The 10,319-nt window shown below is 37.9% G+C and overlaps 3 non-coding genes across 3 annotated transcripts; 1 reads left to right on the top strand and 2 right to left on the bottom strand.

Moving 5' to 3' along the window:
- The first annotated feature begins 267 nt into the window (after positions 1 to 267).
- On the top strand, positions 268 to 362 carry TRNAY-GUA. The gene is made up of 2 exons: positions 268 to 304; positions 327 to 362. It is a non-coding gene; the product is annotated as a tRNA-Tyr (tRNA).
- A 4,366-nt stretch (positions 363 to 4,728) lies between these two features.
- TRNAD-GUC lies at positions 4,729 to 4,800 on the bottom strand. Its single transcript has one exon. It is a non-coding gene; the product is annotated as a tRNA-Asp (tRNA).
- A 4,884-nt stretch (positions 4,801 to 9,684) lies between these two features.
- Positions 9,685 to 9,757, bottom strand: TRNAD-GUC. The gene has a single exon. It is a non-coding gene; the product is annotated as a tRNA-Asp (tRNA).
- Between the last annotated feature and the right edge of the window lie 562 nt (positions 9,758 to 10,319).

Genomic DNA, 10,319 nt, shown 5'->3' with positions numbered 1-10,319 from the left:
CTAATTGCAACTGAAACTAACATTTCATAGTCGGACAAAGTACCTGTTAGGTCCCTGTACTGTAGCGTTTTGTTCAATTTAGTTATTGTACCTTTATTTTGTGTAATCTAGTCCCGGTACTTTAAGATTTAGAACAATTAAGGACAACATTAACACCGATAATTTTTTCTGTTAAGTGTTTTTTCTACGTTGCATTCGAACTGCCATGTCGGATTGTGCGATGTGGCATAAAAGAGTACAATACGGACAAAAATATAGTTAATTGCTCCGACCTTAGCTCAGTTAGTAGAGCGGACGACTGTAGTTTGATTAATCTAAAATTGGAAATCCTTAGGTCGCTGGTTCGAATCCGGCAGGTCGGATTGATTTTTTACAATATTAAGCTTTTTAATTTTTCCTTTGAAGAGCTAAAAAAAAAACGCTGCGGGATCGAACCAGGTCTCCCGCGTGACAGGCGGGAATACTCACCACCAATGCTGCATAAAACGTTAGGCGCCCCCTAGGCGCCGATTTTTTTTATTTATTTTTTTTAATTTTTTTATTTTTAATAAAATTAAAAATTAAAATTTTTTAAATTTAGTAATAAAACATAAGGTTTCCATAGTTGTTTCTTAGAAACTATTTACGAAAGTGGTTGTAAAATTGTTCAAAATATTGTTTTAACCATCTAAATACATAAAAAACTAAAATTAAGAACTAAAGAGGCATTTTTTTGAGAAATTAGTGGACCAAACCGCCTTTGGCTGTTTGCGGTGTATAGATCTCGAAAAAATACGCGATTTGAAAAAAAAATTTGACCAAATCAGACAACCGAGTCAAAAGTTATGCCTTCCAAAACATTTTCGACATTTTCAAAAAAAAAAAAAAAAATTCGCCGAACCGGCCGGTTAGGCGGTCTATGCCATTCCTCGCGGCGGCCTCCCACCGCCCAGCGCCTAGGCGCGATTTTTGCAACACTGCTCACCACTATACTACAACGACTCGCGCGGCAGAACAGGACAGTCACATATTACTATTTAAGTAAACCCTATCCAATGTGACACCATGGTGCGTGTGGCCATGTAATTGCAACTGAAACTAGCATTTCATAGTCGGACAAAGTACCTGTTAGGTCCCCGTAGTGTAGCGTTTTGTTCAATTTAGTCATTGTACCTTTATTTCGTGTAATTTAGTCTATTTACTTTAAGATTTTGAACAATTAAGGACAATATTAACACCGATAATTTCTTCCGTTAAGTTTGTCCACGCGGCATTCGAACTGCCATGTCAGATTGTGCGATATGGCATAAAAGAGTATAAATCGGACAAAAAATAATGTTAACAGCTCTGACCTTAGCTCAGTTGGTAGAGTGGTGGACTGTAGTTGGACTAATCTAAATTGGAAATCCTTAGGTCGCTGGTTTGATTCCGGCAGGTTGGATTGATGTTCTACAATATTAAGCTTTTTAATTTTTCCTTTGAAGAGCTTAAAAAAAAAAAAAAAACGCCGTTGCCGGGATCGAACCCGGGTCTCCCCGCGTGACAGGCGGGGATACTCACCACTATACTACAACGACTCGCGGCGCAGAACAGGACAGTCACATATTACTATTTAAGTAAACCCAATCTCATCATATTTCGTGTGGCGATCTAATTGCAACTGAAACTAACATTTCATAGTCGACAAAGTACCTGTTTAGGTCCCTGTACTGTAGCGTTTTGTTCAATTTAGTTATTGTACCTTTATTTTGTGTAATCTAGTCCCGGTACTTTAAGATTTAGAACAATTAAGGACAACATTAACACCGATAATTTTTTCTGTTAAGTTTTTTTCTACGTTGGCATTCGAACTGCCATGTCTTGTGCGATGTGGCATAAAAGAGTACAATACGGACAAAAATATAGTTAATTGCTCCGACCTTAGCTCAGTTAGTAGAGCGGACGACTGTAGTTTGATTAATCTAAATTGGAAATCCTTAGGTCGCTGGTTCGAATCCGGCAGGTCGGATTGATTTTTTACAATATTAAGCTTTTTAATTTTTCCTTTGAAGAGCTAAAAAAAAACGCTGTTGCCGGGGATCGAACCCAGGTCTCCCGCGTGACAGGCGGGAATACTCACCACCAATGCTGCATAAAACGTTAGGCGCCCCTAGGCGCCGATTTTTTTATTTATTTTTTTAAATTTTTTTTTTTAAAAAATTAAAATTAAAATTTTTTAAATTTAGTAATAAAACATAAGGTTTCCATAGTTGTTTCTTAGAAACTATTTACGAAAGTGGTTGTAAAATTGTTCAAAATATTGTTTTAACCATCTAAATACATAAAAAACTAAAATTAAGAACTAAAGAGGCATTTTTTTGAGAAATTAGTGGACCAAACCGCCTTTGGCTGTTTGCGGTGTATAGATCTCGAAAAAATACGCGATTTGAAAAAAAAATTTGACCAAATCAGACAACCGAGTCAAAAGTTATGCCTTCCAAAACATTTTCGACATTTTCAAAAAAAAAAAAAAATATTCGCCGAACCGGCCGGTTAGGCGGTCTATGCCATTCCTCGCGGCGGCCTCCCACCCCCAGCGCCTAGGCGCGATTTTTGCAACACTGCTCACCACTATACTACAACGACTCGCGCGCAGAACAGGACAGTCACATATTACTATTTAAGTAAACCCTATCCAATGTGACACCATGGTGCGTGTGGCCATGTAATTGCAACTGAAACTAGCATTTCATAGTCGGACAAAGTACCTGTTAGGTCCCCGTAGTGTAGCGTTTTGTTCAATTTAGTCATTGTACCTTTATTTCGTGTAATTTAGTCTTTTACTTTAAGATTTTGAACAATTAAGGACAATATTAACACCGATAATTTCTTCCGTTAAGTTTGTCCACGCGGCATTCGAACTGCCATGTCAGATTGTGCGATATGGCATAAAAAGTATAAATCGACAAAAATAATGTTAACAGCTCTGACCTTAGCTCAGTTGGTAGAGTGGTGGACTGTAGTTGGACTAATCTAAATTGGAAATCCTTAGGTCGCTGGTTTGATTCCGGCAGGTTGGATTGATGTTCTACAATATTAAGCTTTTTAATTTTTCCTTTGAAGAGCTTAAAAAAAAAAAAAAAAGCCGCGATCGAACCCGGGTCTCCCGCGTGACAGGCGGGGATACTCACCACTATACTACAACGACTCGCGCGGCAGAACAGGACAGTCACATATTACTATTTAAGTAAACCAATCAAATGTGGCATCATGGTTCGTGTGGCGATCTAATTGCAACTGAAACTAACATTTCATAGTCGGACAAAGTACCTGTTAGGTCCCTGTACTGTAGCGTTTTGTTCAATTTAGTTATTGTACCTTTATTTTGTGTAATCTAGTCCCGGTACTTTAAGATTTAGAACAATTAAGGACAACATTAACACCGATAATTTTTTCTGTTAAGTTTTTTTCTACGTTGCATCCGAACTGCCATGTCGGATTGTGCGATTGGCATAAAAGAGTACAATACGGACAAAAATATAGTTAATTGCTCCGACCTTAGCTCAGTTAGTAGAGCGGACGACTGTAGTTTGATTAATCTAAATTGGAAATCCTTAGGTCGCTGTGTTCGAATCCGGCAGGTCGGATTGATTTTTTACAATATTAAGCTTTTTAATTTTTCCTTTGAAGAGCTAAAAAAAAACGCTGTTGCCGGGGATCGAACCCAGGTCTCCGCGTGACAGGCGGGAATACTCACCACCAATGCTGCATAAAACGTTAGGCGCCCTAGGCGCCGATTTTTTTTATTTATTTTTTTTTAATTTTTTTAATTTTTAATAAAATTAAAAATTAAAATTTTTTAAATTTAGTAATAAAACATAAGGTTTCCATAGTTGTTTCTTAGAAACTATTTACGAAAGTGGTTGTAAAAATTGTTCAAAATATTGTTTTAACCATCTAAATACATAAAAAACTAAAATTAAGAACTAAAAGGCATTTTTTTGAGAATTAGTGGACCAAACCGCCTTTGGCTGTTTGCGGTGTATAGATCTCGAAAAAATACGCGATTTGAAAAAAAAATTTGACCAAATCAGACAACCGAGTCAAAAGTTATGCCTTCCAAAACATTTTCGACATTTTCAAAAAAAAAAAAAAAAATTCGCCGAACCGGCCGGTTAGGCGGTCTATGCCATTCCTCGCGGCGGCCTCCCACCGCGCCAGCCTAGGCGCGATTTTTGCAACACTGCTCACCACTATACTACAACGACTCGCGCGGCAGAACAGGACAGTCACATATTACTATTTAAGTAAACCCTATCCAATGTGACACCATGGTGCGTGTGGCCATGTAATTGCAACTGAAACTAGCATTTCATAGTCGGACAAAGTACCTGTTAGGTCCCCGTAGTGTAGCGTTTTGTTCAATTTAGTCATTGTACCTTTATTTCGTGTAATTTAGTCTATTTACTTTAAGATTTTGAACAATTAAGGACAATATTAACACGATAATTTCTTCCGTTAAGTTTGTCCACGCGGCATTCGAACTGCCATGTCAGATTGTGCGATATGGCATAAAAGAGTATAAATCGGAAAAAAATAATGTTAACAGCTCTGACCTTAGCTCAGTTGGTAGAGTGGTGGACTGTAGTTGGACTAATCTAAATTGGAAATCCTTAGGTCGCTGGTTTGATTCCGGCAGGTTGGATTGATGTTCTACAATATTAAGCTTTTTAATTTTCCTTTGAAGAGCTTAAAAAAAAAAAAAAAAAACGCCGTTGCCGGGGATCGAACCCGGGTCTCCCGCGTGACAGGCGGGGATACTCACCACTATACTACAACGACTCGCGCGAAGAACAGGACAGTCACATATTACTATTTAAGTAAACCCAATCAAATGTGGATCATGGTTCGTGTGGCGATCTAATTGCAACTGAAACTAACATTTCATAGTCGGACAAAGTACCTGTTAGGTCCCTGTACTGTAGCGTTTTGTTCAATTTAGTTATTGTACCTTTATTTTGTGTAATCTAGTCCCGGTACTTTAAGATTTAGAACAATTAAGGACAACATTAACACCGATAATTTTTTTCTGTTAAGTTTTTTCTACGTTGCATTCGAACTGCCATGTCGGATTGTGCGATGTGGCATAAAAGAGTACAATACGGACAAAATATAGTTAATTGCTCCGACCTTAGCTCAGTTAGTAGAGCGGACGACTGTAGTTTGATTAATCTAAATTGGAAATCTTAGGTCGCTGGTTCGAATCCGGCAGGTCGGATTGATTTTTACAATATTAAGGCTTTTTAATTTTTCCTTTGAAGAGCTAAAAAAAGAAACGCTGTTGCGGGGATCGAACCCAGGTCTCCCGCGTGACAGGCGGGAATACTCACCACCAATGCTGCATAAAACGTTAGGCGCCCCTAGGCGCCGATTTTTTTATTTATTTTTTTTTAAATTTTTTTTAATTTTTAATAAAATTAAAAATTAAAATTTTTTAAATTTAGTAATAAAACATAAGGTTTCCATAGTTGTTTCTTAGAAACTATTTACGAAAGTGGTTTGTAAAATTGTTCAAAATATTGTTTTAACCATCTAAAATACATAAAAACTAAAATTAAGAAACTAAAGAGGCATTTTTTTGAGAAATTAGTGGACCAAACCGCCTTTGGCTGTTTGCGGTGTATAGATCTCGAAAAAATACGCGATTTGAAAAAAAAAATTTGACCAAATCAGACAACCGAGTTCAAAAGTTATGCCTTCGAAAACATTTTCGACATTTTCAAAATAAAAAAAAAAATTCGCCGAACCGGCCTGTTAGGCGGTCTATGCCATTCCTCCGCGGCGGCCTCCCACCGCCCAGCGCCTAGGCGCGATTTTGCAACACTGCTCACCACTATACTACAACGACTCGCGCGGCAGAACAGGACAGTCACATATTACTATTTAAGTAAACCCTATCCAATGTGACACCATGGTGCGTGTGGCCATGTAATTGCAACTGAAACTAGCATTTCATAGTCGGACAAAGTACCTGTTAGGTCCCCGTAGTGTAGCGTTTTGTTCAATTTAGTCATTGTACCTTTATTTCGTGTAATTTAGTCTATTTACTTTAAGATTTTGAACAATTAAGGACAATATTAACACCGATAATTTCTTCCGTTAAGTTTGTCCACGCGGCATTCGAACTGCCATGTCAGATTGTGCGATATGGCATAAAAGAGTATAAATCGGACAAAAATAATGTTAACAGCTCTGACCTTAGCTCAGTTGGTAGAGTGGTGGACTGTAGTTGGACTAATCTAAATTGGAAATCCTTAGGTCGCTGGTTTGATTCCGGCAGGTTGGATTGATGTTCTACAATATTAAGCTTTTTAATTTTTCCTTTGAAGAGCTTAAAAAAAAAAAAAAAAAAAAAAAAAAAAAAAAGACGCCGTTGCCGGGATCGAACCCGGGTCTCCGCGTGACAGGCGGGGATACTCACCACTATACTACAACGACTCGCGCGGCAGAACAGGACAGTCACATATTACTATTTAAGTAAACCCAATCAAATGTGGCATCATGGTTCGTGTGGCGATCTAATTGCAACTGAAACTAACATTTCATAGTCGGACAAAGTACCTGTTAGGTCCCTGTACTGTAGCGTTTTGTTCAATTTAGTTATTGTACCTTTATTTTGTGTAATCTAGTCCCGGTACTTTAAGATTTAGAACAATTAAGGACAACATTAACACCGGATAATTTTTTCTGTTAAGTTTTTTCTACGTTGCATTCGAACTGCCATGTCGGATTGTGCGATGTGGCATAAAAGTGTACAATACGGACAAAAATATAGTTAATTGCTCCGACCTTAGCTCAGTTAGTAGAGCGGACGACTGTAGTTTGATTAATCTAAATTGGAAATGCTTAGGTCGCTGGTTCGAATCCGGCAGGTCGGATTGATTTTTTACAATATTAAGCTTTTTAATTTTTCCTTTGAAGAGCTAAAAAAAAACGCTGTTGCCGGGGGATCGAACCAGGTCTCCCGCGTGACAGGCGGGAATACTCACCACCAATGCTGCATAAAACGTTAGGCGCCCCCTAGGCGCCGATTTTTTTATTTATTTTTTTAATTTTTTTATTTTTAATAAAATTAAAAATTAAAATTTTTAAATTTAGTAATAAAACATAAGGTTTCCAGTAGTTGTTTCTTAGAAACTATTTACGAAAGTGGTTGTAAAATTGTTCAAAATATTGTTTTAACCATCTAAATACATAAAAAACTAAAATTAAGAACTAAAGAGGCATTTTTTTGAGAAATTAGTGGACCAAACCGCCTTCGGCTGTTTGCGGTGTATAGATCTCGAAAAAATACGCGATTTGAAAAAAAAATTTGACCAAATCAGACAACCGAGTCAAAAGTTATGCCTTCCAAAACATTTTCGACATTTTCAAAAAAAAAAAAAAAAATTCGCCGAACCGGCCGGTTAGGCGGTCTATGCCATTCCTCGCGGCGGCCTCCCACCGCCAGCGCCTAGGCGCGATTTTTTGCAACACTGCTCACCACTATACTACAACGACTCGCGCGGCAGAACAGGACAGTCACATATTACTATTTAAAGTAAACCCTATCCAATGTGACACCATGGTGCGTGTGGCCATGTAATTGCAACTGAAACTAGCATTTCATAGTCGGACAAAGTACCTGTTAGGTCCCCGTAGTGTAGCGTTTTGTTCAATTTAGTCATTGTACCTTTATTTCGTGTAATTTAGTCTATTTACTTTAAGATTTTGAACAATTAAGGACAATATTAACACCGATAATTTCTTCCGTTAAGTTTGTCACGCGGCATTCGAACTGCCATGTCAGATTGTGCGATATGGCATAAAAGAGTATAAATCGGACAAAAATAATGTTAACAGCTCTGACCTTAGCTACAGTTGGTAGAGTGGTGGACTGTAGTTGGACTAATCTAAATTGGAAATCCTTAGTCGCTGGTTTGATTCCGGCAGGTTGGATTGATGTTCTACAATATTAAGCTTTTTAATTTTTCCTTTGAAGAGCTTAAAAAAAAAAAAAAAAAAAAAAAAAAAAAGACGCCGTTGCCAGGGATCGAACCCGGTCTCCGCGTGACAGGCGGGATACTCACCACTATACTACAACGACTCGCCGGCAGAACAGGACAGTCACATATTACTATTTAAGTAAACCCAATCAAATGTGGATCATAGTTCGTGTGGCGATCTAATTGCAACTGAAACTAACATTTCATAGTCGGACAAAGTACCTGTTAGGTCCCTGTACTGTAGCGTTTTGTTCAATTTAGTTATTGTACCTTTATTTGTGTAATCTAGTCCCGGTACTTTAAGATTTAGAACAATTAAGGACAACATTAACACGATAATTTTTTCTGTTAAGTTTTTTTCTACGTTGCATCGAACTGCCATGTCGGATTGTGCGATGTGGCATAAAAGAGTACAATACGGACAAAAATATAGTTAATTGCTCGACCTTAGCTCAGTTAGTAGAGCGGACGACTGTAGTTTGATTAATCTAATTGGAAATCCTTAGGTCGCTGGTTCGAATCCGGCAGGTCGGATTGATTTTTTACAATATTAAGCTTTTTAATTTTTCCTTTGAAGAGCTAAAAAATGAAACGCTGTTGCGCCGGGATCGAACCCAGGTCTCCCGCGTGACAGCGAGAATACTCACCACCAATGCTGCCATAAAACGTTAGGCGCCCCTAGCGCCGATTTTTTATTTATTTATTTTTAATTTTTTTAATTTTTAATAAAATTAAAAATTAAAATTTTTAAATTTAGTAATAAAACATAAGGTTTCCATAGTTGTTTCTTAGAAACTATTTACGAAAGTGGTTGTAAAAATTGTTCAAAATATTGTTTTAACCATCTAAATACATAAAAAACTAAAATTAAGAACTAAAGAGGCATTTTTTTGAGAAATTAGTGGACCAAACCGCCTTTGGCTGTTTGCGGTGTATAGATCTCGAAAAAATACGCGATTTGAAAAAAAAAATTTGACCAAATCAGACAACCGAGTCAAAAGTTATGCCTTCCAAAACAGTTTTCGACATTTCAAAAAAAAAAAAAAAATTCGCCGAACCGGCCGGTTAGGCGGTCTATGCCATTCCTCGCGGCGGCCTCCCACCGCCCAGCGCCTAGGCGCGATTTTTGCAACACTGCTCACCACTATACTACAACGACTCGCGCGGCAGAACAGGACAGTCACATATTACTATTTAAGTAAACCCTATCCAATGTGACACCATGGTGCGTGTGGCCATGTAATTGCAACTGAAACTAGCATTTCATAGTCGGACAAAGTACTGTTAGGTCCCCGTAGTGTAGCGTTTTGTTCAATTTAGTCATTGTACCTTTATTTCGTGTAATTTAGTCTATTTACTTTAAGATTTTGAACAATTAAGGACAATATTAACACCGATAATTTCTTCCGTTAAGTTTGTCCACGCGGCATTCGAACTGCCATGTCAGATTGTGCGATATGGCATAAAAGAGTATAAATCGGACAAAAATAATGTTAACAGCTCTGACCTTAGCTCAGTTGGTAGAGTGGTGGACTGTAGTTGGACTAATCTAAATTGGAAATCCTTAGGTCGCTGGTTTGATTCCGGCAGGTTGGATTGATGTTCTACAATATTAAGCTTTTTAATTTTTCCTTTGCAGAGCTTAAAAAAAAAAAAAAAAAAAAAAAAAAAAAAAAAAAGACGCCGGTTGCCGGGGATCGAACCCGGGTCTCCCGCGTGACAGGCGGGGATACTCACCACTATACTACAACGACTCGCGCGGCAAAATAGGACAGTCACATATTACTATTTAAGTAAACCCAATCAAATGTGGCAATCATGGTTCGTGTGGCGATCTAATTGGCAACTGAAACTAACATTTCATAGTCGGACAAAGTACCTGTTAGGTCCCTGTACTGTAGCGTTTTGTTCAATTTAGTTATTGTACCTTTATTTTGTGTAATCTAGTCCCGGTACTTTAAGATTTAGAACAATTAAGGACAACATTAACACCGATAATTTTTTCTGTTAAGTTTTTTTCTACGTTGCATCGAACTGCCATGTCGGATTGTGCGATGTGGCATAAAAGAGTACAATACGGACAAAAATATAGTTAATTGCTCCGACCTTAGCTCAGTTAGTAGAGCGGACGACTGTAGTTTGATTAATCTAAATTGGAAATCCTTAGGTCGCTGGTTCGAATCCGGCAGGTCGGATTGATTTTTTACAATATTAAGCTTTTTAATTTTTCCTTTGAAGAGCTAAAAAAGAAAACGCTGTTGCCGGGGATCGAACCCAGGTCTCCCAGCGTGACAGGCGGGAATACTCACCACCAAT

This window comes from Ipomoea nil, unplaced genomic scaffold, assembly GCF_001879475.1.
Source record: "Ipomoea nil cultivar Tokyo-kokei standard unplaced genomic scaffold, Asagao_1.1 scaffold0822, whole genome shotgun sequence".
NCBI classification, from domain to species: Eukaryota; Viridiplantae; Streptophyta; class Magnoliopsida; order Solanales; family Convolvulaceae; genus Ipomoea; species Ipomoea nil.
Note: the sequence above shows the minus strand (reverse complement) of the source record. Positions and strands in the feature narration are given on the sequence as shown.